The sequence below is a fragment of the Schistocerca serialis genome, chromosome 4 (assembly GCF_023864345.2).
Source record: "Schistocerca serialis cubense isolate TAMUIC-IGC-003099 chromosome 4, iqSchSeri2.2, whole genome shotgun sequence".
NCBI lineage: Eukaryota > Metazoa > Arthropoda > Insecta > Orthoptera > Acrididae > Schistocerca > Schistocerca serialis.
In genome coordinates this window covers 32810532-32825698 of record NC_064641.1, presented here as the reverse complement: position 1 = coordinate 32825698, position 15167 = coordinate 32810532, and the positions used below count along the sequence as shown (strand labels likewise).

The 15167-nt window shown below is 44.3% G+C and overlaps 1 protein-coding gene, 1 non-coding gene and 1 pseudogene across 2 annotated transcripts in view; 1 reads left to right on the top strand and 2 right to left on the bottom strand.

Annotated features, from left to right (window-relative positions):
- LOC126473730 (protein Skeletor, isoforms B/C) overlaps nt 1-15167 on the bottom strand; it is a 676647-nt gene that overhangs the window by 124904 nt on the left and 536576 nt on the right. The gene's annotated exons all lie outside the window — the stretch shown is intronic.
- Nucleotides 10383-10500, top strand: LOC126476735 (5S ribosomal RNA; annotated as a pseudogene).
- On the bottom strand, nt 13785-13859 carry Trnas-cga (transfer RNA serine (anticodon CGA)). Its single transcript has one exon. It is a non-coding gene; the product is annotated as a tRNA-Ser (tRNA).

The window sequence follows — 15167 nt, the reverse complement described above, 5'->3', positions numbered from 1 at the left end:
CCGAGGCACGATTCGAACCTGCGACCGGAGCAGCCGCGTGGTTCCGGACTAAAGCGCCTAGAACCGCTCGGCCACAACGGCTGGCTCTTTTGAGCAAAAAATTTTTAAAATTGTCAGAGTATTGGATTTTTTTGTTTCGACCGTTTTGATTCTCTCAAAGAAATTGAAGTATAGTTATTTTTTTCATACTAGATACACACGAAAAGTGTAGATCAGTTACAAAAATTTGGTATTTATAATACGTGATAAGAATTTTGCCTAAAATGGGATTACTACCACATTATACAACGTTTGGCCGGTATGACGGTAAAATAAATAAAATACGATTTGATACGTTTGAAAATAGCATTTTTTACTTTCAGTTTTACATACTGCGTAACACATTCCCGTCTGCGCTGCGTCTGCATTGGCGGATCGTCGGTCGCGGGTATAGCTGGCCACGTGAAATCAAGGTAGGTCGTTTCTGGCCGCCAGCCGTAGGTAAGTTTACTGTTCTGTAGATCATTTCGTGGGATTATTGCAATTTTTATGCTATGGGATGACGTATTTGGTTATGGACTACTACATCCACGTAAGTAGCTTTACGAAATATAGTAAATTTATGTCTCACATTCCACTAGGAACTTTTGTGTCCAAAAATTTTCCCTGCTTATGTAGTGAATTTAATTTATTGATGAGAGCTGTTGAACTAAGTGTACTTAATATTACTTTCATCTATGATACCGTCAAACAAATTTGAAGCTGCTATAAACACATCTGTGATAATAAATTATTTTGTTGGCTGTCTCCAAAAAACTTTTATTCAGTTCTATTAATGAATACACCGGCTACAGTATCGGCAAGACATGAGCCTGTATCCACCCCATCGTACTGAAAACAAATTTCATCCTGGAATGAAACATAATTGTATGCAGTAATTACCTGTAAGAGTTCTACAGTTTTATACAGCTCAGTCTGACTGTATCTCTTATCCTTTAGGAAGTTGTTTTTAATAATATGAATTGTCTCAGTTGCCATTATTTTTGTGTAGAGGTTTGCTATATCACACAAGATAAATTTCCCATTTTTGGGTATTTGTGTATTTTTATTTTTATTAATGCCATCTGAATTTTGTGTGTAATGTTACTTAAGAAGTGTTTTTAGTTTTTTGCTAACTGCGTATGCTGGAATATCAAAAATATTTACGGTGAGTCTGATAGATGATCATTTTTATTCGGTGTTAGATTAAGCACCAGTGATGGTGATTTTGGTCTCATTAATATGCACTCTCTCATTTCTATCTTTTTGAATACAACATTATATAGATTTAATGGTTTCTGGTGTAGAGCACCGAATGTATTAATTGGGTCACGGTGCTATCTCTTAATATTATTCAATTCAAGAGATTCCTTCAATTTGTTGTTACAGTCCTTCTCTGACATTACCACAAACATTCCCTTATTCACTTCAACAGTCATTGCTTTAACTTTTGGAGGTTTACAGTGATTATCAAATCTTCAAGTTCATGCAGTTTGTGAAATAGAGTACTGAAAACAGTATAGACGCCCCCTGAACGAAATTGACTTCGTCTTGTCAGACATGCCACGACTGACGACAAAAATTGCTGTCTCTCGAGTACTCGCCAATCAGACTTACACGACCGTACAGCGGGTGGCCTACATAGGAAGCTGCAGGGGTCACATAAGCATATTTTAACATTTCAACATACACTTGAGAATCGCTAAAATACCGAAATCATGATTGTGTAAAACAAAAGGAACAGTTGACTGTCAAATGGCGGAAATTTCTCTCAAAAGAATTCTACATGACTGCGGTTACCCAGGAAGGAAAGGAAAGTTCATTAACTATGCAAAGATTAAGATCATGCAGAACATATTCACAAACGGTATAAGCCGTGAGACGGTTATGTGCGACTTCAGCTTGAAAGTTCTAAGTGAATAAATTTCACAACGGATGCCAAGTAAAATACAAATAGTCGCAACTGTAGCCAAATCGAAATTGAGGTCTGTAGGAAATAGTCAACAAACTACTGTAATGGCGAGTAAAGAAGTGCATCATAAAAGTTTGTGCACTGATTTCCGGCTGTGGCACGCGCTGATTTGCAGTTACTAGAACCAAAGGACTTTAAACCCCGGCAGATTAAAACTGTGTGCCCGACAGAGACTCGAACTCGGGACCTTTGCCTTTCGCGGGCAAGTGCTCTACCAACTGAGCTACCGAAGCACGACTCACGCCCGCAGGAGAGCTTCTGTAAAGTTTGGAAGGTAGGAGACGAGGTACTGGCAGAAGTAAAGCTATGAGTACCGGGCGTGAGTCGTGCTTCGGTAGCTCAGTTGGTAGAGCACTTGCCCGCGAAAGGCAAAGGTCCCGAGTTCGAGTCTCGGTCGGGCACACAGTTTTAATCTGCCAGGAAGTTTCATATCAGCGCACACTCCGCTGCAGAGTGAAAATCTCATTCTGGACTTTAAACCCGTCTGAGTTCTGTCTTCTGATGGCGTCTGTGTCATTGACCATGTTGCGCCCCCTGTGGGTGAGACTAATCGATTCCACATCCATATCGCTGCTCGCTGGTGGAATATCATAATCGCTACTTGGCGGATGTACCGTATGTGTTACTAAATGCCTATAGCGGTTAGCACAGTTGCAGATTGCCTATCTCACGGCTTACAGGGGACACTTAAATTTGACTTTTAGTACTTCATATACAGTGATGCGCCAAAGGAAATGGTATAGGAACGCGTATCCAAATACAGAGATATGTAAAAAGGCAGAATAAGGCACTGCGGGCGGCAACGCCAATATAAGACAAGTGTCTGTCGCAATCGTTAGATCAGTTACTACTGCTACAATGGCGGCTTATCAAGATTTACGTGAGTCTGAACGTGGTGTTACAGTCGGCGCACAAGCGACGGAACACAAAATCTCTGAGGTACCGATGAAGTGGGGATTTCCCCGTACGACCATTTCACGAGCGTACCGTGAATATCAGGAATTCGGTAAAACATCAAATCTCCGACATCTCTGCAGACGGATAAAGACCCTACAAGAACGTGACCAATGAGGACTGAAGAGAATCGTTCAACGCGACAGAAGTGCAACCCTTCCGCAAATTGCTGCGTATTTCAATGCTGGGACTTCAACAAGTGTTAGCGTGCGAACCATTCAATGAAATGTCATCGATATGGGCTTTCGGAGTCAAAGGCCCACTCGTATATCCTTGATGACTGCATTACACGAAGCCTTACACCTCGCCTCGGCCCGTCAACACCGACTTTGGACTATTGATTACTGCAAGCATGTTGCCTAGTCGGACGAGTCTCGTTTCAAATTGTATCGAGCGGATGGACGCATACGGGTATGGAGACAACTTCATGAATCCATGGACCTTGTATGTCAGCAGGGGACTGTTCACGCTGGTTGAAAATTCAATGGCTCTGAGCACTATGGGACTCAACTGCTGAGGTCATTAGTCCCCTAGAACTTAGAATTAGTTAAACCTAACTAACCTAAGGACATCACAAACATCCATGCCCGAGGCAGGATTCGAACCTGCGACCGTAGCGGTGTTGCGGTTCCAGACTGTAGCGCTGGTTGAAAAGAAACATCCTCCTCTTGCATTATAGTTCCTCAGCAGTAGTAGTCAATACCAGAAATATTTTTCGAATTTTATACGGATCAGTATTATCTCAGCTGTTTTTCTGAAAAATTCCGTGTAATTTTATACACACTATATTATATTTAAAGCTAGAACTTATGGAAAGGAATTAGTTTGTCTTTGTTGTTACAATCGATATATGCTAGGTCTGAATGTACAGTTAAAATTGTTTTTTAGAAACTTTTGAAATTACAAAATATTTGGCACACTTAAAATTACTGTTATTAATTATGGAGTCTTGTACTGTATTTATGGATTCATTTATAAAATAATAGGCTAAATTAATAGAAATGCATTTGTCAAGAAAAATGGTAAAGCCTTTGGAATATTGTTAATAACGCAGAGTGACGTAGTAGTAAGCATGCCTATGATTTGATCAGAAGTATTTTTGTATTTTGGCCGAATAATGTAATATCGTCTTTGTTAATGTGAAAATTCAAAAGACAGTGTGATATATTAAAATGAGAGATTTTCGTGAAAACAAAAATTCTGCAAAGACGTTATTCAAAATTGTTTAGATCAATGGAACCATGAGAACCTAAAATTTGAGAATTTCAACTTCAAGAATCAGTCCTCTTGACATGAAGAACTGAAGCCAACTGTTCGAGAAAAGATAGCTAAAAAGTTTATTGTAAATCTTACTCCTCTCGAATCTTTTGAAAACACTTCACCATTGTGGACAGTAGCAACAGCAAGAAAGGGAGGGGCAGATTACACGGCGGAGGCTCTGAAATGGTGTGGGGTGTGTGCAGTTGGAGTGACATGAGACCCCTGAGACGTCTAGATACGACTCTGACAGGTGACACGTACGTAAGCATCCTCTGACCGCCTGCATCCCTTACGTCCATTGTGCATTCTGGCGGACTTGAGGAATTCCAGGGACAATGCGACTCCCAACACGTCCAGAATTGCTACATAGTAGCTCCAGGAACACTCTTCTGAGCATAAACACTTCCACTGGTCACCAAACTCCCCAGACGTGAACGTTATTGAACATATCTCGGATACCTTGCAGCCTGCTGTTCAGAAGAGATTTCCACCCCCTCGTACTATTACGGATTTATGCACAGCCCTGCAGGGTTCATGGTTTCACTTCCCTCCAGCATTACTTCAGGCATTGGTGGAGTCCAAGCCACGTCGTGTTGCGGCACTTCCCTACACGACATTAGGCAGGTTGTAGGGAAGCAGCCTACTCACGCCATATAGAAGTCATATGCTTTCCATTTTGTGCCGACCTAGTCCGCTGTAACTAGCTATGACGTCACGAATGTAGCGCAATACCTTAAAAATAAAATAAATAATCTGAAAAGTTAATAGCATGTCAGGAGTGATGCTAAAATAATAATGTGTTAAGTTTCAGTTTGCTAACTTAACAGTTTTCGAAATTTAGACGTTTTACGTAAAAATCATCGGCACAACAGGAAGGAGCTAGGAACTTCAAAATTTATTTCGGATTCCTTTTTCATTGTAATTTAATGGAAACAGCATGCTGGATCTCACAAAGTAATATTTTGGTTGAAATTCATGATTTTCTTTTTTTGTGTCCTAAAAGTTCGGAAGCAAGATAGATTAAGTAAATGATTAGACAAAGCTAGGATGTTTAGATTTACCTAGAATGAAGATACGCTATAATAACAAAGATGTGAGAAGTTTCAAAAAGGTAGCTATAAAACTATAGCTGTAGCGTCTCTCCAAAGGGCAAGTTGAGAGCTCATCTATTGCGCGCAGTACAACTATAATAATTCTCTCGCCAAAAGTATTTAACCTAGCCACAATAGAATTTTATTATAGATACTTACCTGTGTGTTGATTGCACAATTAAATTATTTAGTAACTTGAAGTGGTATTTTGCTAGCTCAGTAAGGCAAATGTTGTCGGCTGCGCCTTCGGCGGTCCGCACTGTGGCTATATAAATAAGAGCGTGCGGGCTAGAGTAAGGCCCCAGTTCTCTTCTAGATTCGTATCAGTGCGCATTCCGTGTCGGAAGCCGCGTCGCGTTTGTGCAGCTGCAAGGAACAGCCTTGGATGTCGTATTATGTAACTCGGTATGCACGTAACAATGAATTCTCGTTGGGGTAAAGAGTTAATAACGAAACGATTCCAGTGATTTATTTTCACTTTGCGTATGTTGTATTTTCACGTGTCGCCGCAGGACAGACTTTCTACCATTAGAAGCGTGGGGTTTGATGAGTATTGACATCAAATTTTGGCGAGCATTCACTTTGAACATTTACACCGATAACGATTATTGAACAGTTTCGTTATCTAGGCATAATAGGATCCACGCAATAGACTATGAACAGCTGCCATAGTGCAATAGCTGATAAGGATAATCATTTATCTGGAAAGTTACGCTTCATCGTTTTCAGAATATAGCGAAAATGGTTACAGTAAACTGCATTTTCTATGAATCCCAGACATCATCCTAAATCCTCAGAGCAATAATGAACTTCAATAATCAATTACTTTTACTCTCCATTATTGTGGGCACAGTGAACTCTAATTACAGGCATCACGTTTCGGCTAATCACTATCTGGTTGCCAACATTGTACACTACTGGCCAATAAAATTGCTACACCAAGCAGAAATGCAGATGATAAACGGGTGTTCATTGGACAAATATATTATACTAGAACTGACATGTGATTACATTTTCACGCAATTTGGGTGCATAGCTCCTGAGAAATCGGTACCCAGAACAACCACCTCTGGCCGTAATAACGGCCTTGATACGCCTGGGCATTGAGTCAAACAGAGCTTGGATGGCGTGTACAGGTACAGCTGCCCGTGCAGCTTCAACACGATACCACAGTTCATCAAGAGTAGTGACTGGCGTATTGTGACGAGCCAGTTGCTCGGCCACCATTGATCACACGTTTTTAGTTGGTGAGAGATCTGGAGAATGTTCTGGCCAGGGCAGCAGTCGAAGATTTTCTGTATCCAGAAAGGCCCGTACAGGACCTGAAACATGCGGTCGTGCATTATCATGCTGAAATGTAAGGTTTCGCAGGGATCGAATGAAGGGTAGGACCATGGGTCGTAACACATCTGAAATGTAACGTCCACTACTCAAAGTGCCGTCAATGCGAACAAGAGGTGACCAAGATGTGTAACCCATGGCACCTCATACCATCACGGTGAGTGATACGCCAGTATGGCGATGACGAATACACGCTTCCAATGTGCATTCACCGCCATGTCGTGAAACACGAATACGACCATCATGATGCTGTAAAGAGAAGCTGGATACATCCGAAAAAATGACGTTTTGCCATTTGTGCACTCAGGTTCGTCGTTGATTACACCATCGCAAGCGCTCCTGTCTGTCATGCAGCGTCAAGGGTAACCGCAGCCGTGGTCTCCGAGCTGATAGTCCATGCTGCTGCAAACGTCATCGAACTGTTCGTGCAGATGCTTGTTGTCTTGCAAACGTCCCCATCTGTTGACTCAGGGATCGAGACGTGGCTGGACGATCCGTTACAGCCATGCGGATAAGATGCCTGTCATCTCGACTGCTAGTGATACGAGGCCGTTGGGATCCAGCACGGCGTTCCGTATTACCCTCCTGAACCCACCGATTCCATATTCTGCTGACAGTCATTGGATCTCGACCAACGCGAGGAGCAATGTCGCTATACGATAAAGCGCAATCGCGATAGGCTACAATCCGATCTTTATGAAAGTCGGAAACGTGACGGTACGCATTTCTCCTCCTTACACGAGCATCACAACAACGTTTCACCAGTCAACGCCGGTCAACTGCCGTTTGTGTATGAGAAATCGTTTGGAAACTTTCCTCATGTCAGCACGTTGTAGGTGTCGCCACCGGCGCCAACGTTGTGTGAATGCTCTGAAAAGCTAATCATTTGCATGTCACAGCATCTTCTTCCTGCCGGTTAAATTCCGCGTCTGTAGCACGTCATCTTCGTGGTGTAGCAATTCTAATGGCCAGTAGTGTATTTAGAGAGCCAGTGTTGAGAACGGCAAGAAATATAGATACAATAGAAATAATAATTTTAATTTCCACCCGCCGCCCCAACAAGGTGTACCAGTTTATTGGCTCTTCAGTGTAATTGTTGAACGAATTTAAATATTTGTATTGTTGTCATAAGCTACTTACTCATTCAGAGGTATAATCTTATGTAGAAGCTTCACCGCGATAAATCACGCATTAATGTTAGATACTGTGTGTATGTGTTCAGCAAAAAATATTCAACTGTGTTCTCGAGTACGATGTGTTTTTGGAGCGATAATTTGAAAAGTGGATTGGTCAAGAGTTCTTCGTTTTTCTGTTGATTCAGGAGCGATGTCGAGTAAGCTCCTCTGCTTTCTTTCATTGTGTGCGGTCGCCGTTGCGAGAGCCGGTGGGGGGTGAGAAAGTGCGGTGCGGCTCGACTCGGGACGCGCGCCTCGCGCCCCTGAATGGGGCCGCGCCGCGACTACAGGCTACGGGACTTTACGCCAGACTACGCGCGCCCGCGCCACCCACGCCGCCTGCGCAGACACGGCGCGTGGGTCGCGGCGCAGCTGCGGACCGCGTGACGTCACAGCCCGGCGCGCGCGTCCGCTCCCTCTGACGTCACTCGGTACGCACTCAGAGCGATGCACAGCGTAGGCCGGCTGCGCAAAACTCTTTTGTAACACGAGTCGTCCCGTCTGCTGGACGCCGTGTGGGCGTGGTGACGTATGGGCTATCCGAGCGAATCGCACAGATATTAGCGGCTCAAACTGGGCAGACCGGAACTGTAAACAATGGACGGAAATTATTCGGGATGCAGTATCGGGGCTTTTACTCAGTTGTTGGAAGAGCGAAAGACGTATTTTATTGTTCGTAATCCGCCCTAACCAAAAATTCAGCATTTTATATGATCTGGTGACATTTATCTCGCAATATCAGTTGCAGACATACAAAAATACAACAAGCAATTTGGAATGCCCGCTGCATTGAATTCCATTCACTTATGAGTCATGGAATCATTTTTTTAATACATGCCCCCATGTAACTTCATAACCGTTTAAAGACTGAGTGAAAAGTACCAATAGAAACATACTCATTAGTAATACGTGCAATAAGCAGGTGTCATTGACTGATTTCTTCATGATAGAACTCTGCCAAGGACAGTACTTCTACTTATGGCATGTATTGGTTAGAAAAATGCATCGATGATGCAGCTGAAATCGATTTGCAGCAAGATAAATAAATTATATAACCGCGACTGGTTGCTACATTATTTATAATTTTATATTCCACGGTCGCTGCACAGAAAGAGAACCTTATGGAGCCCAACATTCAAAAGAAAGAATGATCTCAGCAGAAAAGTACAAGACAACAGCGCACCGAACAGCCTTTTGTTGCTCTCCTGACAGTAAGATGCACTAGATTCGACGCAACAACGTATATCGGAGACCTTGACGGACCAGATACAGTACTGAAACGACCCCGTTAAGTAAACGCAGCAGAATTGAGATCGCTGACCAGGACATACGACATCACGGCACCCGATGATGTGGTCCGTCTGATGGGACAATGTGGGCAGTGACCGGTGAGGGACAGACCACTCTCAGGTCAGTGTGTGAATCAATCACACATGCGCTGCAGTCACACCCCCTTCGCAGCGTATCTACTGCACAGGATGCACCTATGGATTGGCGTGCAGGCAACCCACCAGACCAAATTTAAACCCAATCAAGAATCTGTGGAACCTGTTGCTGCGTAGGCTGTAGTGGTATCTGCTGTCATCAGTGGCAGAATCAAGGCTGCCCAGAGGTCAGTGTGTCAGCCCAAAGCGCAGGGTCAAGGTTAGAGAGAGGGGGAAGAGGAGGACATAGGAGTGGAAGGAAATGGATATAGAATGCGGAAAGGAGGAGATGGACAGAGAGATATGACAAAAGAAGATGGAGACAGAGGGGGACGAGGTGATGGACAGAGAGAGTGGGAGAGAGAAGAGGCAGGAGGTGGTGGAGAGGGAGGGGGAGGAAAAGCTGCACAGAGAAAGGGGGAGGTGATGATTGACAGAGAGACGGGGAGGGAGGAGGGGCAGGAAGAGAGAGAGAGAGAAGTGGGAAGAGGTGACGGCAGAGAGAGGGTAAGAAGGAGGAATGGACAAAGAGAGGAGGTGGAGGAGATGAACAGAGACAGGGGGAGAAGGAGACTAGGACACGTATCCAATTCACATACAAATTAGAAAGGTGTCCTGTCGCTTTTCTTTCTCTCCCATTTCACTAGACATGTGGGCCGGAGCAGCTAGTTTTTTTAAAAAAATAACATCTTCTAATTTTTAATCGCTAATTAATTATTATAATCACATGGAGATAAATTAAAATTTGATACAGATATGAGTTATTGTTAAATGAAAATATTGTATACATCAATAATACTGTTAAATCTCTAGAAATAAAGAAGTATTTCATTCTCTATTTCACGTTTCACATTTTTATACCAAATTTAAATTTCATTTTGAATACTCGTATTTTCATGCAAAACATTAGTAAAAATTTTTCATTTTTATTAAAAATGGCCGGCAGCGGTGGCCAAGCGGTTCTAGGCGCTTCAGTCCGGAATCGCGCGACCTCTACCGTCGCAGGTTCGAATCCTATCTCGGGCATGGATGTGTGTGATGTCCTTAGGTTAGTTAGGTTTAAGTAGTTCTAAGTTCTAAGGGACTGATGACCTCAGATGTTAACTCCCATAGCGCTCGGAGCAATTAGATTTGAAATTAAAAATGTGCCAACGGCCTTGCCACAGTGGATACACCGGTTCCCGTCAGATCACCGAAGTTAAGCGCTGTCGGGCGTTGTCGGCACTTGGATGGGTGACCATCCAGGCCGCCATGCGCTGTTGCCATTTTTCGGGGTGCACTCAGCCTCATGATGCCAATTGAGGAGCTACTCGACCGAATAGTAGCGGCTTCGGTTAAGAGTACCATCATAACGACTGGGAGAGCGGTGTGCTCACACCACGCCCCTCCTATCCGCATCCTCCACTGAGGATGACACGGCGGTCGGATGGTCCCGGTAGGCCAGTCGTGGCCCGAAGACGGAGTGTTTTTTATTAAAACCGGACGTTTCAGTATTTATTAACTAACATTTTCATTCTATAGAAAATATGGAAAACATACATAAAAGCAAAAGAAAGTTAGTACTAGTGAGAATTGAATCAGAGAGCTCCAATTACAACACTTAAATGCTATGTATTCACCTACAAGCGATTGTCTGACTGAGTTGGTAGTCTTTCTCGTAATATGCTGCAAACGCTTTGTACTGTATAGTGTGTCGAAATCTTCTAATCTTCGAATTCGATTTTTTTCCAGTTTTTATTTTGAGAACTGCATCGTACTGCTGTAGGAAATTCACATCCGGCTACTGACCTTCAAATACTATAAGTGCGAAGAAAATCGTGCATAAGGTTCTCTTGTCAGGCGTATTGGTAACAGTCGTAAATGAGGGAAGTAAGGCGTTTGTAGTGCTTTCGGCGTGTATGCAGTGAGGGTGCCCTCGTCGAGTTGGAACGCAGCAGTAGAGAGGTGAGCGAGATGTCGCAGAGGCGGAAGCTGCGGGGAGCTGATAGCGGACAATCTGCGAGTTGTGACCTGTTCCTAATGTGTGCTCGGATGTTGCCATTAATTAAAACTTGAGTTGTTCCATTAATTCTGCGCTAATGAAGTTCCGGGCGGCGGCGCCCGCCTCCCAAGTTGTAAGAAGCCTGCAGCGGCGGCAGCACCGGCAGTGGGAGGGTGAGGAGGTGGCCGAGGGCGCCCACGCAGTGGATGGGGAGCGCCAGCCACCAGTCACTAGCTCTAGATAGTATCCTGCGATCACTCGAAAAGAGGTGATATTTTCACCGTAAATGTATATCTGCATATAGTAAAAAGGGGTTGGTTCAGCTACTTGTCAGAAACTGTATTCTTCCTCTGTGTACATTGGGCCTTTTTATTGTGAATATGTGAGAGTTGAGTCGCACATGTAAACTACTGGCCATTAAAATTGCTACACGACGAAGATGGCGTGCCACAGACGTGAAATTTAACCGACAGGAAGAAGATGGTAAGATATGCAAATGATTAGCTTTTCAGAGCATTCACACAAGGTTGGCTCCGTTGGCGACACCTACAACGTGCTGACATGAGGAAAGTTTCCAACCGATTTCTCATACACAAACAGCAGTTGACCGGCGTTGCCTGGTGAAACGTTGTTGTGATGTCTCGTGTAAGGAGGAGAAATGCGTAACATCACATTTCCGACTTTCATAAAGGTCGGATTGTAGCCTATCGCGATTGGGGTTTATCTTATCGCGACATTGTTGCTCGCGTTGGTCGAGATCTAACACTGTTAGCAGAATATGGAATCGGTGGGTTCAGGAGGGTAATACGGAAGGCCGTGCTGTATCCCAACGGCCTCGTATCACTAGCAGTCGAGATGACGGCAACTTACCCGCATGTCTATAACGGATCGTGCAGCCACGTCTGGATCCCTGAGTCAGCAGATGGGGACGTTTGCAAGACAACTACCATCTGCACGAGCAGTCCGACGACGTTTGCAGCAGCATGGACTATCAGCTCGGAGACCATGGCTGCGGTTACCCTCGACGCTGCATCACAGACAGGAGCGCCTGCGATGGTGTACTCGACGACGAACCCGGGTGCACGAATGGTAAAACGTCATTTTTCGGATGAATCCAGGTTCTGTTTACAGCATCATGATGGTCGCATCCGTGTTTGGCGACACCGCGGTGAACGCACATTGGAAGCGTGTATTCGTTATCGCCGTACTGGCGTATCACCCGGCGTGATGGTATGGCGTGCCATTGGTTACACGTCTCGGTCACCTCTTGTTCGCAATGACGGCACTTTGAACAGTTGACGTTACATTTCAGATGTGTTACGACCCGTGGCTCTACCTTTCATTCGATCCCTGCGAAACCCTACATTTCAGCAGGATAATGCACGACCGCATGTTGCAGGTCCTGTACGGGCCTTTCTGGATACAGAAAATGTTCGTCTGCTGCCCTGGCCAGCACGTTCTCCAGATCTCTCACCAATTGAAAACGTCTGGACAATGGTGGCTGAGCAACTGGCTGGTCACAATACGCTAGTCACTACTCTTAATGAACTGCGGTATCGTGTTGAAGCTGCATGCGCAGCTGTACCTGTACACGCCTTTCGGCGTAGGCTGGTGCGGTTTCGCGTTCCGCTTAATTGGTCAGGGTTCCATTACACGAAAGAGGCGGCTACACGGGTAGACTGGGTGGTTTTTTTAGTTAAGCAGTTCTCAACTGGTGCAGGACGAACACCGGTAGAGCGTAGAATTATCACCAATTAGTATCTTTCTTCTGACGTGTCGTTGCTGTGTTTGGAAAGAACCAGAGCTCCAGGTGCTAATAGAAAGCACTGAAGCTCAAACAGTTATAGGTACCAAAAGCTAGCTGAAGTCGGAGATAAGTTCGGATGAAACTTTTACAGAGGGCCCAATGATGTTAAGAAAGCATAGATTAATTACAGCTGGTGGGGGCGGTTTTGTTGCTGTCAGAAGTAGTTTATCTTGTAGTGAAAGTGAAGTAGATAGTTCCTATGAGTTAGTATCGATAGAGATTATAGTTGACAACCGGAATAAATTAATATAGTCACTGGTTCTTTTTACCTACCTCCCGACTCAGATGATACGGTTGCTGAGCAGTTCAAAGAAAACTAAGAGAATCATCTCAAATAGGTGCCCCACTCATAGAACTGTACTTGATGGTGATTTCAATTTACCCACAATATATTGGAAAAATACACTTTCAAAGCCGGTGGTAAAATAAAACACCGTCATAAAGTGTACTAAACGGTTTCCCCAAAAATTATTTTGAGTAATACGACCAGGAGCCCACTAAAAGTTTAAATGGTCGCGAAAACTTTCTTGATCTCTTATAGCAACAAATAAACGTGAGCAAACAGGAAGCATCATGATGGAGACAGGGATTAGCGATCACAAGGTCGTTGTAGTGAGACTGACCAACGCAACATCTGTATCCACGAAAAGTAAACGCAAAACATAGGTATTTAAAACAGCAGATAAAAATTTCCAGAATGAGATTTTCACTCTGCAGCGGAGTGTGCGTTGATATGAAACTTCCTGGCACATTAAAACTGTTTGCCCGACCGAGACTCGAACTCGGGACCTTTGCCTTTCGCGGGCAAGTGCTCTACCAACTGAGCTACCGAAGCACGACTCACGCGCGGTACTCACAGCTTTACTTCTGCCAGTACTTCGTCTCCTACCTTCGCAGGAGAGCTTCTGTAAAGTTTGGAAGGTAGGAGACGAGGTACTGGCAGAAGTAAAGCTGTGAGTACCGGGCGTGAGTCGTGCTTCGGTAGCTCAGTTGGTAGAGCACTTGCCCGCGAAAGGCAAAGGTCCCGAGTTCGAGTCTCGGTAGGGCACACAGTTTTAATCTGCCAGGAAGTTACAGATAAAAATCTGCTTGACGCCAGCCTAAGAGACAGTCTCCACTCCTTCCATACTGGCTATGTCACTGTAGATCAGATGTGGCTTAAGTTCAAGGAAATAGTAGCTGCAGCAGTTGGGATATTTATACCAAATAAATTAAAGAAAGATTGCACTGAACACTCGTGGTATACAAAATAGGTCAGAACAGTGTTGCAGAAGCAACGAAACAAGCAATTCAAATTTAAAAGGACACAAAATCTCGAAGATTGGTGGTGTTTTACTGAATCTCGACACTTAGCGCGGACTTCAATGCGAGATGACCTTAACAGCTCCCACAACGAAACTCTGTCTCGTAATCTGACAGAAAACCCCATGAGAAAAATAAGAGAAATCAGAACTCGTTCAAAAAGATTTAAGTGTAATAGAGAGTGGAACGGTAGAGAAAGCTTGGTGATGGTCCAAAGAACTCTCCGCCAAGCACTTAAGTGTGAATTGCAGAGTAATCTTTTAGATGTGGATGAAGAACAGCACCCAGGGAGCCGCTGAGATTAACGTCTCTATTCGATGGAGGGGTCACCATCAGCAAGGCCACATACCCCAACATCATGAGACCCAGCGGAGAGGTTCGGAATTTAATCCATGGCTTTGGCGCAAAGCCTGGTGATCAGGAACTTCGGACCACCACCTCTCCTCCCCCCTGCTGGCCAAATACTGGTACTGACAATTTCACCCATCATCAGGATTCGAACAGGCGTACCTCTGAGTCGATCGCAGGACACATTTGTGCATTAGCGACATATTTATGCTGCGGAGCCTCGCTCTGCCTACAGTAATGTTAATCTAAATGATTGAAGCGATTTCATAAATTCACTTTAGCTCAATTCATTGACATATGGTCACGACACACTACAGATACGTAGAAAAACTCATACAGTTTTGTTCGGCTGAAGCCGCACTTCAGGTTTCTGCCGCCAGAGCGCTCGAGAGCGCAGTGAGACAAAATGGCGACAGGAGCCGAGAAAGCGTATGTCGTGCTTGAAATGCACTCACATCAGTCAGTCATAACAGTGCAACGACACTTCAGGACGA